The 24,921-nt window shown below is 50.0% G+C and overlaps 2 pseudogenes; both read right to left on the reverse strand.

The window, feature by feature from the left end:
* Positions 1–13,103: 13,103 nt before the first annotated feature.
* Positions 13,104–13,610, reverse strand: LOC144148398 (uncharacterized; annotated as a pseudogene).
* Positions 13,611–24,266: 10,656 nt separating this feature from the next.
* Positions 24,267–24,918, reverse strand: LOC144148399 (uncharacterized; annotated as a pseudogene).
* Positions 24,919–24,921: the final 3 nt, after the last annotated feature.

The following is a 24,921-nucleotide window of genomic DNA, read 5'->3' on the forward strand; positions in this document are numbered from 1 at the left end:
GAACAAAACGAGTGTCCTTTCCGGGAGGCGATAAAAAAGAAATTAGAGGATTCACGAAAAAGTCGAAGCTGCAAGCGAAAGGGCAACAGAGTAAAGGCAACGAAGAAACTGTAATATACAGTAGACTTCGGTTAGGGCGAACTCGAAGGGACCGTAAACGTTTGTTCATATTATCAGAAATTGGTCGTAAGCGGAGGTTTTTTTCATTGTGCACGTTACAAGATAGCGAAATGCTCTTTGTCTAACCATAGTATTTTTCCAACCCAGTTCGTCTTAACGGGAGCCCAATGATTTAAGTTTCCTTTGTCCGTGGATGCACACCAGACGTGAGTAATGAAAAGTCCCAACGAGAGGAAGTTCAGATGTGGAAATTGAACAGTAACAAAGACAGTGGAAAGGAGCGGAAATCGGGACAGCTCATTTCCCTGTACCTGTCTAAATCGCGCAAACAACAAAATCAAGGCAGAAAGAAACACAAACTATTTCTTTCTCCTGGTTGCTGTTTGTCTGGAAGAAGCAAAGCATGCGATCTTTTCATTTAGATGACACCCACGTTATAGCAGCAGCACCTCTTAAAAAGTGCAGACAAGCTAAGGGTAAATGGTGGCCACACAGTGCTTTGTACCATACTCAAAGCAAGCTGTAAATCTATGCCCTGGGCACATCATGAATGCTCCATTAGGGATAAACTTCTACTGTAAATGTGTGACCGACAAGTTACAAATCCTAGAACTTGTCTCACACAGCTCTCATCCATTTTTTCAATCTCTATAATATCACATGAATTCCGGCGAAGATTATTCAGCAAGTCTTCCAGTTGCCACATTTTATAATCAACGTATCTCACACTCGTACATCCGGAAACGTAAGAAAATCCGGACGTGTTTCCGTTTTGTTCGTTCAAGCTTGTAATAAGTAGCTTATACGTCGCGAGTGTGTGGACATTACGAAAACAACGGGGAATGTTCTACGACAATCGCAAGACAAGGAACTAAATGCAAGGTCTGCTAGAAGTTGCGACTTTTGGTAACACGGGCGCACTCAACTGCGCAGTTTGGACAAATGCGGCGTACCATTTTAGCCGATTTCGAACGCCCAATGTTTTTCTATAAATGTAGAATTAAATTTGCGTGCACGTTACAATGAGGATCACAACCGAAATGGGCTTTTAATGTTAGACGCTTGCGATTTATTACTCGGAGGTGATGGATACGCTAGTTGTGGAAGCGCAAGGAATTTTAATGCCACAGCGGCGTACATCCAATAAAATGACTTCTGAGAAGTACGTGCTGTGGTATTTTTTACATGAGCGCGGTAGCATGAGCGCCAAGTCATATTTTTTTATATTGAACCTACGTTTCGCATTACAATCGGGGGCGCGTTGGAATGGTGCAAATACGGTAGTTTTCGCAATTTGAAACATTTCTGCTACGTGAAAGTAGAAGGCACTATTCTTTTTTCGTGATGCAGAAGCATCATAACTGAATTTACGTTCATAAAGTCATATTCAGAAAGTCATATTTATACGAACCTTAAGTAAACTTAACGGTGGCCACTTCAGCTGTCAGACTATCGCAGATGGGTGACCTCACTTTTAACGTGTCAGCAAAAACGCGGAAGCTCCCCGGACGAAAACGGCAGCTCGGTGGGCTGGGAACGCAATATTTCCCGATGATGGAGATTCGAGGCACTCCCTTTGTATCTGGGCATCAATTGCAAGCAACCTACTTTCTTTTTGTATTCCATTTATTTGCCCTCCCATTAGTAAACCTAATGCACATGCCTTCCTTCTATGTCCCTTTAGCCCCATCCACCCCGTCTTCCAATTCCCATCCATTGCTTTTCCGTTTTCCTGCGCTGGCACAATAGTTTATTTCCACCCCCTGCTGTTATAACTCCTCATCCATTGGATTACTCTTGGAGATGATGGTGGATAAACGAAGACGGGCTGCATGGCCACAGAAGCACGGGGATACCTCGTGCCTGTAGTTTGGGGGCCGTCGGGTGAGCATATCCCAGCGAACGGGGAGCCAGCGATCTGGGTCCCTGTCCTGCGTCGCTTTCCTCGATATTCCTTTGTGGCTAAACATAGAGACTCAGGCCATGAACTGACTTCACCTGATGAAGCGCTGACTTCGAGGATGCTATGCATTGGATTCCTTTGAAGTTACCCGATTCTGCGGGATTCGTCATGAAATGCTGTCCACCGTTCGTGGTCGTGCTGAAGACACCCAGTAACCTGCCTCCGAGCCGTCTGCTATAGAGGAGCTAAGCCGCCACCGTGACATTGGGAGAGAAGCCATTACAAGCGGCGTACCTATTATTCGGTCACTGCTGCAGTGTCCACTCACGTCAACCGGCCAGATCCCCTCGCACCTGCGCACCGTCAACAGCAGGTGTGAGGAGTTGAACATTTTCGATAAGCCCATCTACCAATCCAGTGATTTGGACGAACTAGAGGCCGATAATTTCGAGAGCTATGAGTATGATGAGAAGGTTGTCCAGATCCGAACGCGGATCTGCTTCACCAAGCACTACGCGGTTCCTTCGCCAGTTGCTGCGGGGAGCACCAGAGCGGGAAAACTTTATTCGAGCACGGCAAGACTAAGACTGCGGGGCCCTCCGGTGAGAGCAGAATAGCCATGGAGGCTGACAAGGTGGCGAACACGCCCGCTGCGTGCGAGCCGTGTGTTCTGACCGTCCAAGCGTCCTCACAGCTGCCAACAAGTCTGACCGCCTAGAAAAACCAGCGTAGAGCCAGAATCGAGTAGCCAGCAGCGGGTATAGCGGAAACTGTGCCATCGTCCAGGTCGCCCCGGAATCGACCTCTCCAAGGACCCCGGGAGCACGATCTACAATGATGCTGCCGTTCCGGACCCGTACAGCGTGGTGTTCTGAGACACTTCTAACGTTGCTGCCGCACGTGGGGGTCCTTGCTGAGAAAGCACGTGGTTGTTGTGTGTCGCGAGCGGGCAGCATTCCCACGTGTACGACGGTGGCCGTGTTGCTCCCACCGATGGCGTCTTCGTTCCCATCCTCGCGTAGTCAGCGCTTCATGGTATCACCGACTCTCATCGGCGCACCGGCGTTCCGGGTTGGAACACACGAACTCCCACGTGAACGTGGTTGCGGCGAACTAGTCAACGGCAACCGGAAAGCGCCAACTGCCACGCTTGGCGACCTCCTAGGATAATCCCGAAAGCGGCACATCCGCTTGTACGGTCACCCTACGACCAGCTACGAGCCATGCCGCCCTGCAATAGCTGGCTCCTGGCGGCTTAGGTGGACCGGGATGCGACGAGGACGGCGACAGAGGCACCGGGTACCATCGTCCTACCAGCCATGACCAGAAGTACCTGCTTGCTCACCAGGGCAAATTTGTGATCAGCCGCACACAGATATTCAATTATTACGGCGAGATGGAGTCGGAAGCGGCAAAGGAAGCTTTAAAGAGCAAGCTATAACAAGTGTGCAAGATTCCGCTGGCGGGACTACTTCGGTGTATAGCTGATGTGATTGCATAGACCTCGTCTTCGAGATAAAAAACCGCAAACCTTAGTCGAACGAAATCGGCTGCAAGCTCCCAGGCGAGTGATCTTCATATGCGGCTTCCTGGCCATTTTACACACACTCTGGAATCCGGGTGCGTGAACACCTCAATGAGCAAGTGTCTTTAATCATGGTTTGGATGCAATATTTTCGCGGAGTTGAGAACATCTAATGTGACCGTGGTGAAACAGCAAATCCGAAGACTCTATTACATGGCCTGAAACGGAGGCGAATGGACGAGTATCTTTCTATAAGCATAATGCTATCGATGTCCGCAGTGTCTTAGTTGAACAACAGGCCATCGTCTAGTGTGCGAAACGCCATCATCCTCGATATCTCGCACGTCTTGTCGCTAAGGATACTCTAACCTGGCTTTCATAAGAACATTCTACCTGCTTCTTTCACCTGGGCTTTGTCAACTGTGTTAGTAGACTCAGTGTGTGCGACGATGTAATAACGTTGATGCCTTTTCTTCTTGATTTGGCTGCAACACCTCCGTCGCCGTGCTCTGCTTGAAATTTGAATACGTAGTGCTGCCTTTGACCACCTGTTTGGATCAACGCACTTGGGTGCATTTGTGCTTGCTCGTAGCTTCACATTTGTTGTCCTGGTGGATGGGCCTGCGCACGTTGTGAGCCAGGCGAGTGTGATGAGGATGATAGTGCATAAAAGAAGTAGTGCTGAATGGGCACAGGAGCACGAGCATATCTCGTCATCGCACTCCGGGAAGTTGGGCGAGATAATCCCAGTGAACGGGCCACCTACTGCTTGGCTCCATTCTTGCGTCGCATCTACGACATTCACTCACAAAACATACCCATCTCGTACCTACTATTCCTCCACCACCATTCCAGCCGCTTCTTCTCCACTTCTATGGCACAGAAGTTGAGGCTCTCCCGTATCCCTCATCATCCGTGAACGTCGTTTTCCTATCGCCCGCGGTGTTGGAATCTCTACGCAATCCGTAAGAGTTAGCTCTATGGTTTGCCGTTCCCCGTCGCAGCATACACAGGTTTCATGCTGTTGCCTGTAAATACCGCGCATGGGCCCGTGTTCTCAGATATCCCGCTCATATTTTAAAGAGCAATGCGGCTCACTGCAGTACCAGGTATATCTCGCCGGACCATCTTGCACTCAATATTTGGTCCCAGGTTGTGTATGCAATGTGTATCAGTACTCCCGAATTAGGCAAGATGCGTTATCTTTTTGTTGTGCTTGGTAACAATGTAAAATATTTCAATGAAATCGAAACTAAAAAAAGTATACCGCTTATACTGGGGGATCTCTTTTATTTTGTTTGCGAACTGAGGTTTGCCGCCTTGGCAAGCACAAGAGATGCATATTTTACATTACATTTCCCTGCCTCAGCGCTTTAAGAAAACAAAGCTCAGGCAACCTACACTAAACCCGTTTCAGCATGCATTCGCGATTCATGATGTCCCAAACAGTAGTACGGGAAAATAAATGGAACATCGATATCTGCTTTCACGCTTTCGGCATTTTCTCTGTTTATTAACAGCTGTTGCTACTGCCAATGGTGTGGTTGTATTCACGAGCCTCTAACCTGCTGATATATGCCAGCTAGAGCACAGAGTGTCGGCGTTAACGGACATCCCCTTTTTGTTTCGAAGTACTAGTGCACTAACAAGCGCTAGTACGGATAGTAGAAACTGCGAGAACTCCACCATTTCTACAACTTGTTGCTTTAACCACCCACACCCAAGACTCATTCGAGCCACTTATATAGGCCGACAGCAAACACACTATGTCGTGCACTCACCTGTGAGGGCCGGCCACGCTGTCAGCAATGTGGTAGTCCCAGCAACCTTCGGAATTCGCGTCGGTCGACTCCTTACGCCACACGACACAGCCCCTGCCCAGTCACCTTACCCCATGTCCCCTATCTGTCAAAAAGATTGGCCGACCCTTTCTGCTACCCCAGAAGCGGGGCAACATATACTTTTTGTGTTAACCTGGAGCCTTCATCATCACTCACCAGTGGTGACCATGCATGGCCTATCCCGGAAGAGGGCTGGGCAGAGACACTTAAAAATGTATCCTGGAATACAACTATCGCGATACATGCTTTAGGCGCCTAATATACACATACTAAGAAACACTTGTGTTTGACGTAATGGGATATTTCAGAGATGTTTTTCTATTCACCGAGAAAATAGATTCTGTATTACAGCCAAAGATGTCGATATAGATACGCAAATGCTTTTTGTTTATCTCGAAGACGTCATGTGAAACCGCATTTTTATGAAACGTTAGGTATTTCAAAGTCAATATTGCATGCACAAAATTCAATTCCTAACGCGAATATTGACGAGAATTACATACCTGCAGGTACCACACGAGAAAACTAGGTTAGTTGCAATTCAGCAAAGACACCTTAGCAAACTAGCTCTCTTCCAGACAACATCATATTTGGTTTGCGAACAAGGCTGGCAAATGAGAAACGTTTCTCTACAGCTGCTGGAGACCTCAGTATGTGTTGTAACAAACACCGACTTGATACATGGAACGTCCAGCAGCATGGCAAAATCATTCTTCTGGTCGTCAAGGTATCGAAGGACTTCCGCTCGAGCATGGCTCTGCTCTGACCACTGTGATGTCGAGAAGTGTTTATCTTCAGAGTCGCCGAAGCAGTGGTTCGCCGTAGCTGATGACACCTCGTGACGTGATCCGTTATGGTGCTGCCTATAGTTTCTGTATTCATTCAGAGCAACCTTTCGAAACGACGACCTGCAACTTCGTTCGAGGCCTACCGCATTTTGAAGTATGGGTACGAGAACGATGCCATTACATCCTTTTATTTTCCCTCCTTAAAACCAAGAAAACCTCGTCTGCAAGCCCGAGAGGAGTAGGAGGAACAGGTTTACAGACACGATTTACAGGATTTACAGGTTTACAGGCTTAATACAGACACGACCGTGCTGTCTCAGCCCTGAACCCCAGGAATTGCTGGGCATATAAGCCGGCGCAGGTCTTCAGGTTTCCCCAAAGGCCAGGGAGGGGAAGGGAAGTCAGTACTGACTGATACGACTGATCGCTTCAAGTATCTCCTCCACTGGAGTCTCAAGTGGAGGAAGGGTTCAGAGTACCCGGATAAGTCTGTTTGCTGCATGAATCGTGCTGATCTGCCGTGGAACTGATTCGCTCGGCACATTCTCCGCAGGCAGTTGTCCTATTCCCGTACACACTCAAATGGGATTTTTATTCACTTCTACAGTAATGTTCATTATCTGTATCAGAGGACGCCTACTACAGAAACAAGATACATTTTCCCAAAGCGAGCAATCGCGATTTGGCTTTGAAAATTGGAAAGCCCTTTGCTATTTACTCAAAGGTAAAAGCTCGTGAAAACCAGTATCCCCCAAAACCTAATACCGCCAACCATATTAAATTGCCAGGTCACTACCGCACCGAAGAAAATTTAATTTCGCCTCTTTTTATGAAGTCACATTTGAGCTAGTGTTAAGAACGGAATGTTGCCTGGGGTGGGGCCTAACCTGAGACCTCTTGATTGCGAAGAAGATGCCTTAGCGGCTGTTGTAGGCCGAATGGTTGTTCTCCATACGCCACGGAGGAGACGTGACATCGCCACGTAGCTACAGGCGCTGCCGCCGCCTCACCTCGTGCGCAACGATGCCCGCTTTAGTATGGGCAAAATTATCACTATCATCATCATCATTACCATATCTACGCCCACTGCAGGGCAAAGTCCTCTCCCAATAATCTCGAACTACCCCAGTCCCGCGTTAACTGCGACCAATCTATCCCTGCAGACTTCTTGATCTCATCTACCCACCTAACTTTCTGCCGCCCCCTGCTACGCTTGCCTTCTCTTAGGATCTACTCTGTTACCCTTAATGACCAACGGTTATCTTGCCTTCGCATTACATGCCCTGCCCACGTCCATTTCTTCTTCTTAATTTCAATTAATATTCCCTTAACACGCGTTTGTTCCGTACCCAGTCCGCTCTCTTCTTGTCCCTTAATGTTACACCTATCAGCTTCCGTTCCATCGCCCGCCGAGTCATTATCAATTTAAGTTTCACCCTCTCAGTGAGCCCCGAAGTTTCTGCCGCGTAGGTGAGTACCGGTAAGATGCAGCTGTCATACACTTTCTTCTTCAAGGAGAATGGTAGGCTGCCATTCATTGTCAGAGAATATCTGCCGTATGCACTCCACCCCATTCTTATCCTTGTAATTATCTCTGCCTCATTGTTAGGATCACGCGTCACCGCTTGGCCTAAGTAAATATATTCGCTTACCACTTCCACTGCCTCATCACCTATCTCAAACCACTGTGCTGACCCCAGGGTATTGATCATTACTTTGGATTTCTGCATATTAATTTTCAGGCCCACAGTTTTACTCTGCCCAGTGCGGAAAGCATGGTTTGCAATTCGTCCCCCGAGTTACTTAGCAAGGCAACGTCATCAGCAAATGTAAGGTTACTGAGATATTCTCCATTAACCCTTACTCCCAGCTATTACCAATCCTATGTTCTTAATACTTCTTGTAAACATGCTGTGAATAACATTGGACAGATTGTGCCTCCTTGTCTGACGCCTTTCCTTATAGGTATTTTACTGCTCGCCTTATGGAGGATGATGGTAGCTGTGCACACATTGTAAATATCCTCTAGTGTTCTTACATAATGCTCGTATCCACCCGGGTTCCGTAATACCTGAATGACAGCTGAGGTTTCGACCGAGTCAAGTGCTTTCTCATAGTCTATGAAAGCAATATATAGGAGTTCAGTATACTCGGCACACTTCTCTATCACCTGATTGATCGTATAAATTTGGTTCATTGTTGAATAGCCTCTACGGAATCCTTCTTTTTCTTTAGGCTGGCGGAAATTTATGGTTGCAGAAATTCTGTTAGCGATTACCTTGGTAAGTACATTGTAGACAGTTAGCTGATCGGCCTGTTTATTCAAATCCTTCATGTCACCTTTCTTATGGATTAGGATGATGTCCGCGTTCTTCCAAGATTCCGGTACACTTGCAGTCATTAGGCATTGCGTATACAGGTTTGTCAGTTTATAAAGTACAATTTCTCCGGTATCCTTCAAGAGGTCTCCAGGTATCTTATGCTTACCAGGTGCTTTGCCCCCTTTCATTTCCCACAAAGCCTTCCTTAGTTCTTCTGTTGTTACTGGCGGGATGTCTGTCTCCACTGTACAGGTCTGAACAGGTCTTCCACTGTACAGGTCTTTATACCGTGTGGGGCCTGACAAGATGTTCTTTGGCACATCAAACGAATCCCAGCCCCTCATTATGCGAAATCTTCTTTATGTTGCATGTGCGTGTACCAGCAGTAAAAACTAGAATCACTGAGAAAGGTTTATTTGTACCTGCCGACCCTGCCTGCTTTTACTGCGAAAAGCCAGATATCATCGAAAACGGGTTCATCGATTGTTGGTACGGGGTATTCCTATATGACGTGTTACAGCATACTTTAGAGAAAGATTTTCCCGTGGAATGTGATGGAATTAGGTATTTATCCAAAAAAATGAAGTGGTTCTACCGTACGACTTCGTAATGTTACTGGCCCTACACGGTATACGGATGTCTCGCATGGCCTGTCGGTACATTGATGTAGGTGCGAGGCCAGGGAGACTTGTTTTGTGAGAATGTCTGTGACATAGTAGAGGTGTTGAGACAGATTATAGTCCACCTGAGTGGGTGACTGGGGTCCAGACTGTGGCGAGCCTACCGCCTTTTTAAGCCTGACACACTAGCAAGATAAATGATAGTGCCTTTCCATGTGGTGAAATTTTGTTGATGATTTGTATGTATGTATTTACCCAAACCAGGCAATAAAAATGAGTGGTGCATCGGATAGACGTTGGCTTCATAATGCGAGAGACCCAGGTTCGAAGGCTACCACGTGATGCGTTACTTTTTTGCCGAGGCACTTTACATGTCATCCTCAACGTAGTCGTCATGTGCCCTTTGTGGCAACACACTGTGTAGGGTTCGTTTTTTTCTTGAGTGGGATTGGGTGGTAAGATGTACAGCACAACAGAGCCACAGAAGCTTCGCTTTAAATACTGGAATCCAAAGCAAAAAAAGCGTGTGGCCAAACGTCTCGGCTGCTATTTATCCTGTTTTCCTCTGCCCCGTCTTTCACCACCGAAATTTCGTGCCGCCAGTGCAGGGCCGCAACGCGGCTGTACGCCTAATTGACTACGTAGCCTTTCCATTCGCTTTACCCTCTTCCCGGCGTGGCATACATATTGACTAATTCGTTCTCTCCCAGAACGCAAAGCATTATCATCGACTCCTGACAAGAGCAGCTGTTTTTCTTATGGAGGCGAGAAAGTAAAATTGTATACCGAGATGCTCAAGCTTTCACCGCGTTCCCATCATCCCCAGGTAGAGGTAAATGATACGTAGCCCTCGAATATAGCGTACACCTAAATTTATGCCTAAAATTTGAAAGTTTACAATGCAGTTCGAATGACTGACAAAATGACACACTCATGATTTAATACCCCACTCTTCGTTGAGCCAAAACATCTACAATATTTCTTGGGATTTTTCGAAAATCGCCCTACATTGATGCCTAGGATTTTCTGCGCACCACAGCAATGTGGCCGTCTTTTTTTTTGGTGCAATTACCTGCGAGCTCATCCAACAAACGCTTTTCGAGAAGGCTCAGAGCAGCAGTGAACGATTTCTCTGATTTCATTTTCTTTCATAATCTTTCATTGATGAACCGCAAACAGGGACAGCCTGAGCACTTCCATAAATGATGAACATTTGATGAATACTACCTAAACCTTGACTCGCACTGCATAGATGGAGAATCGGAGGATCGCCATATCAGACCCCTTCTCTACCGACTTGCCCAAAACAAAATTTGTATCAGCATCGGCGACTCCACCATAAATTTCCGTCAAATTCACTGAGCCGCCAGAGAACCTTGTTTATTGTATTGGCAGTCGCCGGTATGGGCCATTACCACGTAGTCAGACTAGTCAATTGTAATGTCTTTTGAGTCACCGCTGCATCATTTGTTTTCTTTGTAACCTTAAACATTTTCTTATTTTGCGAAAAAATAGTATAATAGTATAAAAGTATAATAACCAGGACATTTCAGTCTCTTGAATTAACCGAAGTAGCATTTTGCTTTATAACCGTCCACCTTTGTAAGCTTCGGGGTATTCGTGTTTCCTTATCATTCGCCCGTTCGGGAGGCGATAGAAACTAAAAAAAAGTATATCAGTTCCATTCAACCTGAAAGCTGCCGGATCTGCGGGACAGTTATTTGCGGTAATGGTTGTGCCGCCGTTCTTCGCTTCTTGCTACAACCCCTGATGCACTTCCCCTCTCTGTCTCACTGTTCTCTTGATGCGCTGAATCGAGCTTTCTTCAGTAAAATACGATTTCTGCGCCTTCGCAGTTCCCCGCGCTTAGTTTTGGGACAGCTCGCATCCTTCTCTATATCTTTTGCTTCTGTACTACCTGGAGCAGAAAGAGCGGATTTTTTTCTGCTTTCATCTTGCACGTGCCTTTCGATGGTATGTAGAGCGCATTTTCTTTTCGGCGACCTCTTAATTTCCCTTACTATTGTAAAAACAAACAAGATGAGCATTCCTAACTAAATTTAGACGGGAACTGCCAGCTATTAGGTGGAAAGAACTTTACGGGCCCGACCTGTCGTACAAGGTCGTTCAATGTCACGTTATCTAGCCACCGTAATCATCCGGCGTCACAAACACAAACAGGGTCACACGGCGTTACGCATCTAAACAAAGGCTTTTGAAAGATACCCACTGGTTGCTGAGTTCAGCTGACAGTGAAGAGGATACTCAATAAGCGGTTTGTATCGTAATAACCGTGAGAAGCTCCTGAGCCGCTGCCACGGACCGCACATGTCCCCGTGACTTAGCTCAAAGAAAACTGAAGGTACATTTGAAGCAAAGTATATGTTCCTTAACAGCAGTTCCTGCGTTCATTCAGCTAGGAACGCTCTTTGTTTCGTTGTAACGATAGTAAACGGAAATAGTGGCCGCTTAATGTGGAAGCTGTCGAAAGTGCAGAGCAGTGATTCGCCATAATGGGCTGTACCGCCATTATCCACGTACTCCTACCACCCCATGAAGTTCAAATTATTGGCCTTCGCAATGCTCGCGTGCCCCCTACCTGAAACTGCGCCAGCGGGAGTTGTGTTCTGCTTGTGCTTTCTCCCTGCACGTGCCGGCGTTGCACTGCCACATTTTACGTCCACTATCGTAAAACCCAACCTAACGGGCGTCCTAAACTAAAGGAACGCGGGCGGTGCCGGTTAATTACGTATATTTTTCCTCAAATGTACCAATACTTTTTTTTGCACTAAACAACGCGAAGATGTATGACAAGCGTCATCTTTTCACGAGTTTCGAATGCTTATGACTATATAAACCGTTTGGCTTTCGAAGCTTCTGTCGTACTCCGCGAACAACAGCGTTACCCCGGGACGCCTCCTTGGCGCTCTATATAGTTGGGTCGAGCTAGCGAGCTAGGACGACAAGGCGAACGCCTAAAGTGCTCTACACCTAATATATGGTGCGTTCGAAACTGTGTAGTAAAGCGCCGGAAAGTGCGAGATGAAATCGCACACGAAAACCACAGAACTCCCGCTGGTGCTGTTCCAGGCGGAGGACGCGCTACCACTGCGATGGCGGGAAATTTGAATTGCAATTGACAAAACCTCTATTCACTTCAAGTGAAGAGGAAAACAAGGATGGGGAGAGCATGAGCGGTGGTAAAAATGACAGGATAAGGGCACCACGGCTCCTGCGGAAGATTAATCATTGCTCTGCACTTCCGACCGCTTCAGGTTGTGTGGAACAGGTGCAATTTTTTTGTTTAATTTTGATTGAAATTAACTTGCAGTTTACTTTGCGCTAAATAATGTGGAAATGTATTATCAGTGCCAAAGGATTCAGAAGTTTTGAGTGGCCCTGTCTAAGTAAACGTATTGTTCAAGTATCGTCTTCACTTTTGGCCAGACACCTTTATCGGGAGACAAGCGGGGAACTTTTGAAGCCTCTGTTGGGGTGCCTGAACCCGGGGGTTCTGTTTGTGCGCGTAACACCACCTGCCTCTCGAGGCTAGATTGCGTGACGGCGGACGAGCTATCACAAAAAACCGGGCCCCAATTGTCTTGTGCACTCAAAAATCGTATGCGTGTCAACCGTAATCATTAGGAGACAATGCAAGATGTCTAGTTAAGATGCCCTAAATTGTCTATACAACAGCAACTAGAGCGATCAACAGTCCGGTATTGACAGTGCAGTATCCCATAGGTACTGTCGCGTGGCTGGTGCCACGCGAGCGTGCGGGAGCACGAGCGGCCCCATCCCGAAGAGCCGATGCGTAGGACAGCTGCTACGCTGACAAAAGGAAACCCACACTTTATTGGGAGCAGAATATATACAAGATAACTGGTGCCACAAACTAGTGGAAGCCTCAATAAATGGCTGAAAGGTGGCGACCTCTACATCTCCCCCTTGAAGACCAGACGGAAGATGGAGGACGCCAGACACTTCACATCACAAGTTCAGGTGGTTCGGAGGTTTCGGGTGTGCGCTATGGCTCTTGCTCCTCGGACGGCGGTAGTTCCACCCTTGGCGCAGGAGGTGCAAAAGGCACTACGTGAGGCCGGTTGCGTTGTAGGACACCACCCTGCTCCGTTTCCACGACATAGCTTCGTGGTCGCCGTGCAGGGCTCAGCACTGTAGCCTTGACCTGGTCTGGTCGCACCCAGACACACTCGCCTGTTCGGAGCGATGGCAGATCTCGACCTGTGTGATGCATGCTAATGTAAGCAGCCTGTTTGCGCTTGTAGGCTGCGTCTTTACTCCTCACGTCTTTCTTAAATGGCCACTGAGGACGTAACTGGGAATCCTGTTTCGGAACATTGGTTCGGAAATGTCGTCCAATCCAGAGCTGGGCCGGGCTGAAGCCATCCACTCCTGAGGTGTCCCGGTAGCTGAGCAAGGCCAGATGAGGATCTGTTGCTTTGCGGAACAACTGTTTGATGGTCCTGACCATTCTCTCCGCCTCTCTAATCGATTTTGCATAGTGCGGGCTACTGGTGACGTGGTCAAAGCCATAAGATGCCGCAAACGCTGCAAACTCGTGCGAAGAGAATGGTGGACCGTTGTCCGATCTGACCTTTCGCGGAATCCCATTGCGGGCAAAGATGCTTTGGAGGACGTCAATGACTGCCTGAGCCGTTGTGCTCCTCTAGGTTACAACTTCAGGGTACCTGAAGTGGTAGTCCACCACCAAGATGAATGTCTGGCTGTGGAGGTGGAACAGGTCCATGCCGACAAGTTCCCATGTACGTCGAGGTAGCACCGTGGAGACGAGGGGCTCTGCAAGGTTCACCCGAGTGGAGGCACACTACTTCCAGTTGGTTACCAAATAAGTTATGTCTGCTGAACTTCCAGGCCAACAAATGGACTCTCGAGCAAGAGCTTTTGTCCTCTTGATGCTATGGTGTCCTTCGTGCAACAGCGTCAAGACAGCCGGCCGAAGGGAATGCGGGATGACACTCCGGGCACCTTTCAGTAGAGCACAGTCGCAGACAGAGAGCCCATCTGCTGCTGAGGCATACTGGGGGAGTTGCAGTGGCAGCTTGGACTCCTGCGGCCAACCATTTTCGCAGAAGAAGGTGAGGGCTCTACATTCGCCATCTGATTCTTGTGCCTGTCGCACGTCCTGTGGGCTTATGGCCAAGACTTATGACATGCCGCTGACCACTTAAGCTGCAAACAATTCCACGGTGTCCAGGGTTAGAGACGCCTTTTAGGTGATGTCTGACAAGGTACTTGCAATTGCTAGCAGCTTTCCTGGCACGCGCAGCATCCGGAACTGGTATCGCATGGTCTTTAACCGGAGCCTCGGTATGCGAGGCTCCGAGCTTCATGTGCAGCTTCATGTTGCCGAAGACTGAAACGAGTGCTAGGTCATCTGTCTCGACATGAAAGGTGATGCCGTGGACGAATTCGTCAAACCGTTGGATAGCCCATGTTGTTACCAAAGCTTCTTTTCAGTCTTCCTGTACCGCGGCTCTGTGTCGGTCATTGACCTGGAAGCAAACGCAACTGGGCGGCGCTCTCCAGGGGGCTATGTCTGCACCAAGACCGCACAGAGTCCAAACGAGTTTGCGTCAGCCGAAACTAGTGGTTTATGACGTATGGTAATTGGCCATGCAACGGTCTGATGTAAGGAGTTTCTTGATTTTCTCGAATGCAGCATTGTGTTCATGCTGCCACACCTAACCCGCAGACTTGCTTAGAAGTGCTCTGATGGAATCTGTGACCTCCGAGATGCGAGGCAAAAACCGGGCAAGTTGGTTCACCATACGGAACAGTCGTCGGACACCTGGGATGTCGGTTGGAGCCTCCATGGCTTTGACTCCTTCGACCTTGCTTGGACTTGGCCTTATGTCTTGTGCTGAAACGATGACTCCTAGGAAGGAGACTTCATAGACATCAAAACGACACTTGTCTTGGTTCAGTGTGATGCCTGCTTTTGCAAGGCGAGACAGCACCTGGCTGAGTCTGGCGTCATGCTCCTCGCGGGTGCGCCCAAAGACCAGAATGTGGTCTTTCATACTGGCGACTCTTTCCTGGCCCTCCAGGATCCTGGCCCTCTGTTTTGGGGAGTACTCCGGTGCGGAGGTGATGCCAAAGGGGAACAGGCAGAAGCAGTATCGGCCAAATGGGGTGATGAACGTTGTGAGCTCTTGAGAGTCTGCACAGAATTTTACCTGTTGAAAGCTGGCTGTTGCATCCAGCTTTGAGAAAACTGTTGCGTCGCCAAGGACTTGCTCTACAGTTGGTAGAATGTGGCGTTCACGAAGGGCAACCTTGTTTAGCTGAGTCAAGTCAACGCACAGCCGGTAGGAACCGTCCGCTTTCCGGACTACCACGAGACCAGAGCACCACGGCGTTGGATTGTGGACCCTGCGAATCACAACTCCTTCCTCCAGTTTGTCAAGCTCGTGGCAGACGACCTCGAGCAGCGGGATGGGAATCCTACGAGGTACACTTAGGGAGAAGGGTAAGGCATCTGGTCTGAGGAGGATAGTTTACTCATCCTTGAGGGTGCCTAATCCCTGGAAGAGCTCAGCGCACAGTGTTCCCTTCGAAGTATGGAGGTGATCGAGAAACTCTACAACTTTAAGGGCTTGAAGCGCCGGCAGTCCAAGAAAAGGTACTTTGAGACACTGAATCACGTACAAGCGCTGAGAGGTCATTTTCCCATGCTACCGAAGTCTTGCATTGTACGAACCTAGCACATGCAGTGGCTGACCGCCGGGTCCAGTGAGCAGGGTATTGACGTGGTCGCCCTGGGCCGTCAACGCAGGGAAGTCGCTCGGAACGCCAGAAGCCTCGGCTCCAGAATCGACCTTAAACTCCGCGGGGTAGTTGTTAACGGTGACATCGACGAACTTTGCGGCGGCGGGCGTCCCAACAGCGTGTCTCTGAATAGAACAGAGTTGTGTTTACACTTCCTAGCGTGGCGGAGTTTCGTGCAGGGCAGTTCGAACGTGGATGTGGCCCACGGCCGCAGAATTCACATGGTGACAGCTGGCAGGAGCGCTATGCTTTCCGCGGTGGTGAAGGCGGCTTATCGTAGCTGCGGCGGCGAGAGGCGAACTGGTAATCGCGTACGGAGTCGAGGTGTAGCTTGCGGGAGTGCTCTGAGCGGTTTTGGGGCAACGTTTTTTCTTTGTCGGCGTCTTCTGATTCACGGGCCTGCATCCATGCTTCTTTGAGCGTCAACTTCACGTTCCGGCAGAGCTGGCACGGAAGACGCGATTCGCGGAGGCCGACGGCGAATATATCGCGCACAAGCCTTTTCTCCACTCCATCTGACGGATAGTTGCACTGCTTCACCATTTTACACAGTTCGGCGTAGTACGCGTCGATGCTTTCGTCGGGCAACTGAACACGACGGTGAAAACGTGACTACTCGTTTAGCTCGTTCGGCGGTGCACAAAGTGGTCGGTGAAGCGGGCGACAACCGCTTGAAATCAGGCGAGTGACTCGGCGGCGAGCGAGAACGTCTCGAGCAGTGGGCGGGCCTCCAGCCCCATGCAGTACAACAACGAGCGTACCTGTATGTCGCCGGACGCTTGAGTCATGCCCGAAACGACAGCGTAGTCCTCGTAGCGGCTGAGCCATGCTGTCCAAGTTCCGGGGTTCGTGAAGTCGAACGGTGCGGGTGGCTGGAGGTTGAGGCCAAACATTGTCGGAGGCGCTTCGTCCTTGAGGGCCATCGTCGTGCGGTCGGGGTGAGTGCAGGATGAGCGGGCGTCACGACGCCACTTCTGACACCATGTCGCGTGGCCGGTGCCCCGCGACCATGCGGGAGCACGAGCTGCCTGACCCCGCAGAAAGAGCCGATGTGCACGACAGCTGCTCAGCTGACAAAAGAAGTCCCACACTTTATTGGGGGCCGAATATATACAAGATAAGTGGTACCACACACTAGTAGCAGCCTAACAAAATTGCTGAAAGGTGGCGACCTCTACAGGTACATCGAAGGCAGAGCTTACGCTAAAAACCAGACTCCCTTATAAATAGCCACAACACACCAATGCCCTCGAAGCCTAATTTAACGTTACGACCAGTCTTCTTTTCGCTACAAGGGTAACCTTGGGCCGAATTATTGGACCAGAAAGAGCCGCACATAGTGCGAAAATGCCGCCATACCTGTGCTGAATCTAAACGTGACCAGCAGTTGCATAAACCAAGTGTTGCGTCCGAATTTGGAGATTGTCTTTTTAAAGGAGGCGTCCAGACATCGCCCGGGTTTGATCATTCAAAGGACTGCTTTTTCCCGATAACAGGGACAATATTTTATCGCAGACTTCACACAGGTAATAAAGAGAACACAGGAAGGAGTGGTGACTTCCCACGCATTTTCTGGGGACGTCTCTAGCACGTCACTAAATCTTGAATTCGCGATAAGCGGCAGCCAACGATTATCACCACTCACAAGCATGATTAGGTGATTCTAGTGGGGCCTCTCTTTTTATTTTCAGCACATCAGTCGATTTCTAATGCGCAGTTAACACTATGATAACTGTTTGATTAGTGCTGGCCACTTTATTGTCACTTCTGCTCTGCACAGTAAATTTTGGAAGTGTATAAATATTTCTTCACCTTTTTTTGTCAAAAACCGTATCCGTGGCTGGAATGGCGCTTAGGGAATTACTGAAGACTAGTTCTTTCAAAGTCAACAAAAGTTGGCTTGGTGTCAGTGACCCGTTCGGAAGCAATTGCAACACAAAAAGAAAATTCGCTTGACACACCCGTGAGCCTGCGGTCCTACGAGAGATGAATGGATTACACGAAAAATAAATTGTATACGGACTGTAAGAACATTGTTTAAAATCACATGTAAAGTGCTAACCTACCTTGCAGCAAATAAAAATAATTAATATAATAAATCGAGTAGCGGAAAAATAAATACTAGCAAAATTAAACATGGGCCGAAAACTTCAGGCCTGGAGAGACAAGCGTTATTCGAGACGGTGGATATTCACAAAAAAGTTCGTTTGAAAGACAATGACGGAGGAACAAGGCCTAGCAAAACAGTACTTCCTTTGGAAGCTGCTCACACCCTGAGCCTCCCTTTTGTGGTTACGCTCAGCAAAGATGACAAATAAAGTTATATGTTTCTCTTGCTCGCTCTCCTTGGCAAGGTCCCTACGAAACAAAAAAACACATGAAATGGGAAAGGAAAAAAGAAAAATAAAGGCCCTCTGGATTTTTCAAAGTTTCCAGCGGCCGCCCCAATCAAGCGTACACATACAAAGCCTGTATGGCACACCGTGTCAGTTCTGCGCTTTGAAGGATAAGGGCCGCGCACTCGCTGCGTCACCAAACTTTCTCGATTTCGCTTAAAACTGTGTAGGACACGCTCTCTGTTAAGCTGATTACCCCACCGCATGACCTTCCACATTATTCTTTGTACGTTACGCATTGTTGTAACGTTGTTGTAATGTTGTAACGTTATTCCGGTAAGGTGACTGCGAATCCCACCAAAAAGAATGGTAAGCAAAGTATTTTTTTTTCACTTCATGAAAGCTGGTTCCGAGATCAACCTTGATATTCTAGTACAATTACAAATAATATAGCTGCCACGGTTGCCAGCTACTAAGGAAACTTCGCCAGGAAACTGCCGATATTAGCCGAAAAAGTCACCACCTTAAAGTGAATGTTTCAAGGAGTAGAAAAGTCGTCATTTCACCATGGCGCTGCTAGTAAGTACGTTTCGATTGCCTACGCAGAAAAATATGCATCAATAAACAGAAACCGAAAACCGTGTAAGAACTTTTTTTTGGTGTGGGGAGAGAAAGCGACAGCTGTTGACTGCTGTCTACAAAAGAGTAAGAATATGCAAATTTAATTAAAGCATTCGAAGAATAAGAGTGCGGTATTATGATCAAGCGTGCCCACCAATATTTCTTATTCCCTATGATTTCCACGTTTCACCCCATATCTAACCTCCACCTTGGCAAACAAAACGCGACCACAGGAACCACGCAAAACTGATCGCACACCATTTTACACGGACTGTCCGATTCAATATTGTCACGTGGATATTTGTCAAGCCGCGATGCCCTGCTTGCGATGTGTGCGATCGCCGTGCAAAGTTCAATCCCCAGTTAGTGCTACGTTCCGTGCTTCTTGGCCAACCAGGTTTTAAGTGCGAATGCACTTCTTAAGCGAGCCTGAATCGTCCGCCGCCGTAGTCCGCATAGCAACAGCTGCGGGTGCGCGCGCTCCTCGTCTTCCCTAGCAACGGCGGGAGATGGGCGCGCGCTGCCTGGCCGCTGACATGGCACATACCCACGTGGGGGATTGGCCAGGAATCGGGCGTGAGAAGGGCTAATGCACCCGCTTAAAGGAGTACTGACACGAAATTTCAAAGCTGAGATCCGCTCTAGCAATCAAGTACAACGACAACACAAATAGGTGTCTGTGAATAAATGCATTTTTCTTTCTTTGTAGTTGTGTGTGTGTGTGATCACTCTTTCGCGAACATTACCGAACCGCGGAAATTCAACTCGTGCATTCGCACTTTCACATTCTTCCCCTCGGGGAAATGCGGTGAATTTTTTGAAGACGACGACATAAATGTGTGGGTCTACCGCTCGCGGGCCAGACTGATTCAGCCATCTTCGCTGAGCCTCGCCGTGCTGCCTCTACTCTTCGGTGTAGCGCTACGCCTAATAAATAGGTACATCGCCATCCTGCTATCTACACCTCCGTCTACCAAGACGCAACACTGGTGGAGGAGCCGGGTTTTCTTATGCCTGGATCCCTGTCTGGCGCCAGCTCAGAAAGGCCGTGTCTCATCAACACGCCGGTCCATCGGAGCAGTCGGCGCAAGCTCGGTCTCTCTCCTGAATTACCGGGTCTTTCCAACGTCCGCACCCGTAAGACCCCGCAAGCTCCCATTATGGCCACACCATAGGTGGTAATTCACCAGCCTCGCGAACCCAATAAATTCCACGGGGATGCCCTCGAGGACGTGGAAGACTGGGTTGCTCACTTCGAGCGTGTTGCCACATTTATTCAGTGGGACGATGCGCACAAACTGCGGCAGGTGTACTACTCGTTGGAAGACGGCGCTCGTATTTGGTACGAGTACCATGAGGCTACATTGACGTCTTGGACCGACTTTCGCCAGGAGCTTCAGGAAGCCTTTTCCGACCCGGATCGTCCTGAGAACGCGCTGCGGTGCCTGGAATCGAGAATCCAGAAACCTAACGAAAGTGTCACCATGTTTGCCGAGGACATGGCACGCCTTTTTCGCCGCGCTGATCCTGCCATGTCGGACGCGAAGAAACTTCGCTACCTTATGCACGGCGTCAAGGAGCAGCTTTTTGCCGGCCTTGTCCGAAACCCGCCACGCACTGTGCAAGAGTTCATCAGGGAGGCCACGGCTATCGAGCGGGCTGTGCAGGAGCGCAGTCGTCAGTATTCTCGGAGGTCCGCCAACGCTCGCGGAACCGCTGCCAGCCTGACGAGCGATGACAGCTCTTTGCGGGAACTGATCAGGTCGGTCTTGCGTGAAGAGCTAGGCAACCTTAGAATTGCGACTCCACAGCCGACGCCCTCCGTGGCCAGGATTGTGCACGAAGAGCTCCGCCAAGCATTCTCACCTCCCGACCCGCCCGTGCAAGAGAGCCCCGCAAGCTGCGCAGCAGCAATGCGTCAGCAGCCTCCAAACATGCCAACTGTCCCTTTCCGTCAGCCACCCCCGCCTGTGCAGTCGTGGCCCACTTCGCAGCCGAAATTCCCACCGACCCGGGTTCGCAAAACGGATTTGTGGCGCACAGCTGACTGGCAACCCCTGTGCTATCACTGTGGTGAGCCCGGCCACGTCTACAGACGGTGCCCCTACCGCGAGATCGGACTACGTGGCTTCTCTCCGGCTGCTCCTCCTCCCCGTCTTGGCCAGCGGCTGACCGAAGTCGCCGACTACCTCACTGCACGCAACACCACGTCGCCTATTCGTCGATCCCGCTCACCGTCTCCAGCACCGCACCTCCCGGCGACCCGTCGCGCCCCTCGAGACGGCCCCGACGTCCGGTTTTCCAGCCCCCGGCGGGGAAACTAGACGAAGCGACCTGGGGAGGCAAGGTTGCTGATTGCAGAAGCTCAGAAGACCTTCCATCGCCGCCGACGTCAACCAACGGATGTTCCGCTACCACTCGACGGGAACAAAGCGCCCATACAGTATTGCCGCAGTGTAAACACACAACGACGACGACCCTTAACGCCGACGAAGGAGCTAGTGCTGAACTCAGGGTTTCTATCGACGGGCATGAGGTGAACGCTTTGCTGGACACCGGAGCAGATTACTCCATCGTGAGCCAGCAATTTCCCGAGCGCTTGCGCAAGGTAAAGACTGCGTGGGACGGGCCTCAGTTTCGGTCCTCTGGAGGCCACCTCATGACACCAGTCGGGAAATGCACGGCTAGGATTCGTCTAGGAGGCTCCGACTTTGTCGGCACGTTCGTCATTCTACCTCGGTGCTGCAAAGACGTAATCTTCGGCATGGATTTCTTGCGCGAATACGACGCCGTTATAGACATCGGTGAGGGCAGGGTGAGCCTTTCGACGAACCTGCCTCCAGTACAGCCTACCGAGCACCGACGTCTCCCGCTGCGTATCGCTGCTGACGACGTAAGTGTGCCGCCACGATCATGCGCGTTCGTCGCAGTAGCGTGCGACGATCCTTGCACTGCCGACGGCGTTGCCGAGCTGCACACATCGCTCTTCCTCGACCATGGTTTTGCCATCGCGAGAGGCCTGGTGCACCTGTCCTGTGGCCGCGGAAATCTCCTGCTCACCAATTTCACAAATGAACGCCAGCACATCCTGAAAGGGACTACTGTAGCCTTCTTCGAAGCTGTCGACGACACAGAGGGCTGTTACGTGCTCCAAACTGGTGCCACCACAACAGCGAGCGCCAAACTCGCAATAGACGTCAGCACCAACCTGTCGTCCGAAAAACGCCGAGCGCTCCTCGACCTACTGGAACAATATGCGGACTGTTTTTCGTCCACGGCAGGTGTCCGCCAGACGCATCTGACAAAGCACAGAATAATTACCGAAGAAACAACAAGGCCCATCCGTCAGAACCCATACGTGTGGCCCCCAAGGAGCGCGATGCAATACGGCGGCAAGTACAGCAAATGCTCGAAGACGACGTCATCGCACCGTCGAATAGTCCCTGGGCGTCGCCCGTAGTCTTAGTGAAAAAGAAAGATGGGACATTACGGTTTTGTGTGGACTACCGCAAACTCAACGAGGTCACCAAAAAAGATGTCTACCCGTTGCCTCGCATTGACGACTCCCTCGACAGACTACGACATGCCCGCTATTTTTCGTCTATGGATCTAAAAAGCGGGTATTGGCAGATCGAGGTCGATGAACGAGACCGCGAGAAAACCGCTTTTCTGACGCCTGATGGACTGTACGAATTTAAAGTGTTGCCGTTCGGGTTGTGTTCCGCTCCAGCCACTTTTCAACGACTGATGGACACCGTGCTGTCGGGCCTAAAGTGGCAAACTTGCTTGGTGTATCTGGACGACGTGATCGTGTTTTCCACCACGTTAGAAGAACACCTCGAACGTCTCACGTCCGTCCTCGAGGCAATACGATCCGCCGGACTTACACTAAAGCCTGAAAAGTGTCATTTTGGGTACGAGGAACTCCTGTTCCTCGGCCATGTGGTTAGCAGTGCCGGAGTTCGACCTGATCCTGCTAAGACTGAAGCGGTATCTCAGTTTCCCCTGCCAACCAACAAGAAAGCCGTGAGGCGCTTTTTGGGGCTATGCTCCTATTACCGACGATTTATACAGGACTTCGCCCACATTGCAGCTCCGCTGACCATCCTTACAAGGGATGATGTCGTGTTCCTTTGGAATGACGAGCAACAGAGGGCGTTCGACGAGCTGCGCCAACGGTTGCAAACACCTCCGGTCTTGGCCCATTTCGACGAGAACGTCACCACCATGCTTCACACCGACGCCAGTAGCGTTGGACTCGGAGCGGTTCTTCTGCAATGGCAAGACGGCGCCGAAAGGGTGATAGCGTACGCCAGTCGAACGTTGTCCTCTTCGGAAGCCAACTACTCGGCCACCGAAAAGGAGTGCCTCGCCGTCGTTTGGGCAGTACTTAAATTTCGACCATACCTTATGGCCGTCCATTTACAGTGGTCAGTGATGAACGTTGTGAGCTCTTGATGATGAACGTTGTGGGGTGATGAACGTTGTGAGCTCTTGAGAGTCTGCACAGAATTTTACCTGTTGAAAGCTGGCTGTTGCATCCAGCTTTGAGAAAACTGTTGCGTCGCCAAGGACTTGCTCTACAGTTGGTAGAATGTGGCGTTCACGAAGGGCAACCTTGTTTAGCTGAGTCAAGTCAACGCACAGCCGGTAGGAACCGTCCGCTTTCCGGACTACCACGAGACCAGAGCACCACGGCGTTGGATTGTGGACCCTGCGAATCACAACTTCTTCCTCCAGTTTGTCAAGCTCGTGGCAGACGACCTCGAGCAGCGGGATGGGAATCCTACGAGGTACACTTAGGGAGAAGGGTAAGGCATCTGGTCTGAGGAGGATAGTTTACTCATCCTTGAGGGTGCCTAATCCCTGGAAGAGCTCAGCGCACAGTGTTCCCTTCGAAGTCTGGAGGTGATCGAGAAACTCTACAACTTTAAGGGCTTGAAGCGCCGGCAGTCCAAGAAAAGGTACTTTGAGACACTGAATCACGTACAAGCGCTGAGAGGTCATTTTCCCATGCTACCGAAGTCTTGCATTGTACGAACCTAGCACATGCAGTGGCTGACCGCCGGGTCCAGTGAGCAGGGTATTGACGTGGTCGCCCTGGGCCGTCAACGCAGGGAAGTCGCTCGGAACGCCAGAAGCCTCGGCTCCAGAATCGACCTTAAACTCCGCGGGGTAGTTGTTAACGGTGACATCGACGAACTTTGCGGCGGCGGGCGTCCCAACAGCGTGTCTCTGAATAGAACAGAGTTGTGTTTACACTTCCTAGCGTGGCGGAGTTTCGTGCAGGGCAGTTCGAACGTGGATGTGGCCCACGGCCGTAGAATTCACATGGTGACAGCTGGCAGGAGCGCTATGCTTTCCGCGGTGGTGAAGGCGGCTTATCGTAGCTGCGGCGGCGAGAGGCGAACTGGTAATCGCGTACGGAGTCGAGGTGTAGCTTGCGGGAGTGCTCTGAGCGGTTTTGGGGCAACGTTTTTTCTTTGTCGGCGTCTTCTGATTCACGGGCCTGCATCCATGCTTCTTTTAACGTCAACTTCACGTTCCGGCAGAGCTGGCACGGAAGACGGGATTCGCGGAGGCCGACGGCGAATATATCGCGCACAAGCCTTTTCTCCACTCCATCTGACGGATAGTTGCACTGCTTCACCATTTTACACAGTTCGGCGTAGTACGCGTCGATGCTTTCGTCGGGCAACTGAACACGACGGTGAAAACGTGACTACTCGTTTAGCTCGTTCGGCGGTGCACAAAGTGGTCGGTGAAGCGGGCGACAACCGCTTGAAATCAGGCGAGTGACTCGGCGGCGAGCGAGAACGTCTCGAGCAGTGGGCGGGCCTCCAGCCCCATGCAGTACAACAACGAGCGTACCTGTATGTCGCCGGACGCTTGAGTCATGCCCGAAACGACAGCGTAGTCCTCGTAGCGGCTGAGCCATGCTGTCCAAGTTCCGGGGTTCGTGAAGTCGAACGGTGCGGGTGGCTGGAGGTTGAGGCCAAACATTGTCGGAGGCGCTTCGTCCTTGAGGGCCATCGT

This window comes from Haemaphysalis longicornis, unplaced genomic scaffold (genome assembly GCF_048455015.1).
Source record: "Haemaphysalis longicornis isolate Haplotype H1 unplaced genomic scaffold, Haemaphysalis longicornis Haplotype H1 scaffold_8, whole genome shotgun sequence".
Taxonomy (NCBI): domain Eukaryota; kingdom Metazoa; phylum Arthropoda; class Arachnida; order Ixodida; family Ixodidae; genus Haemaphysalis; species Haemaphysalis longicornis.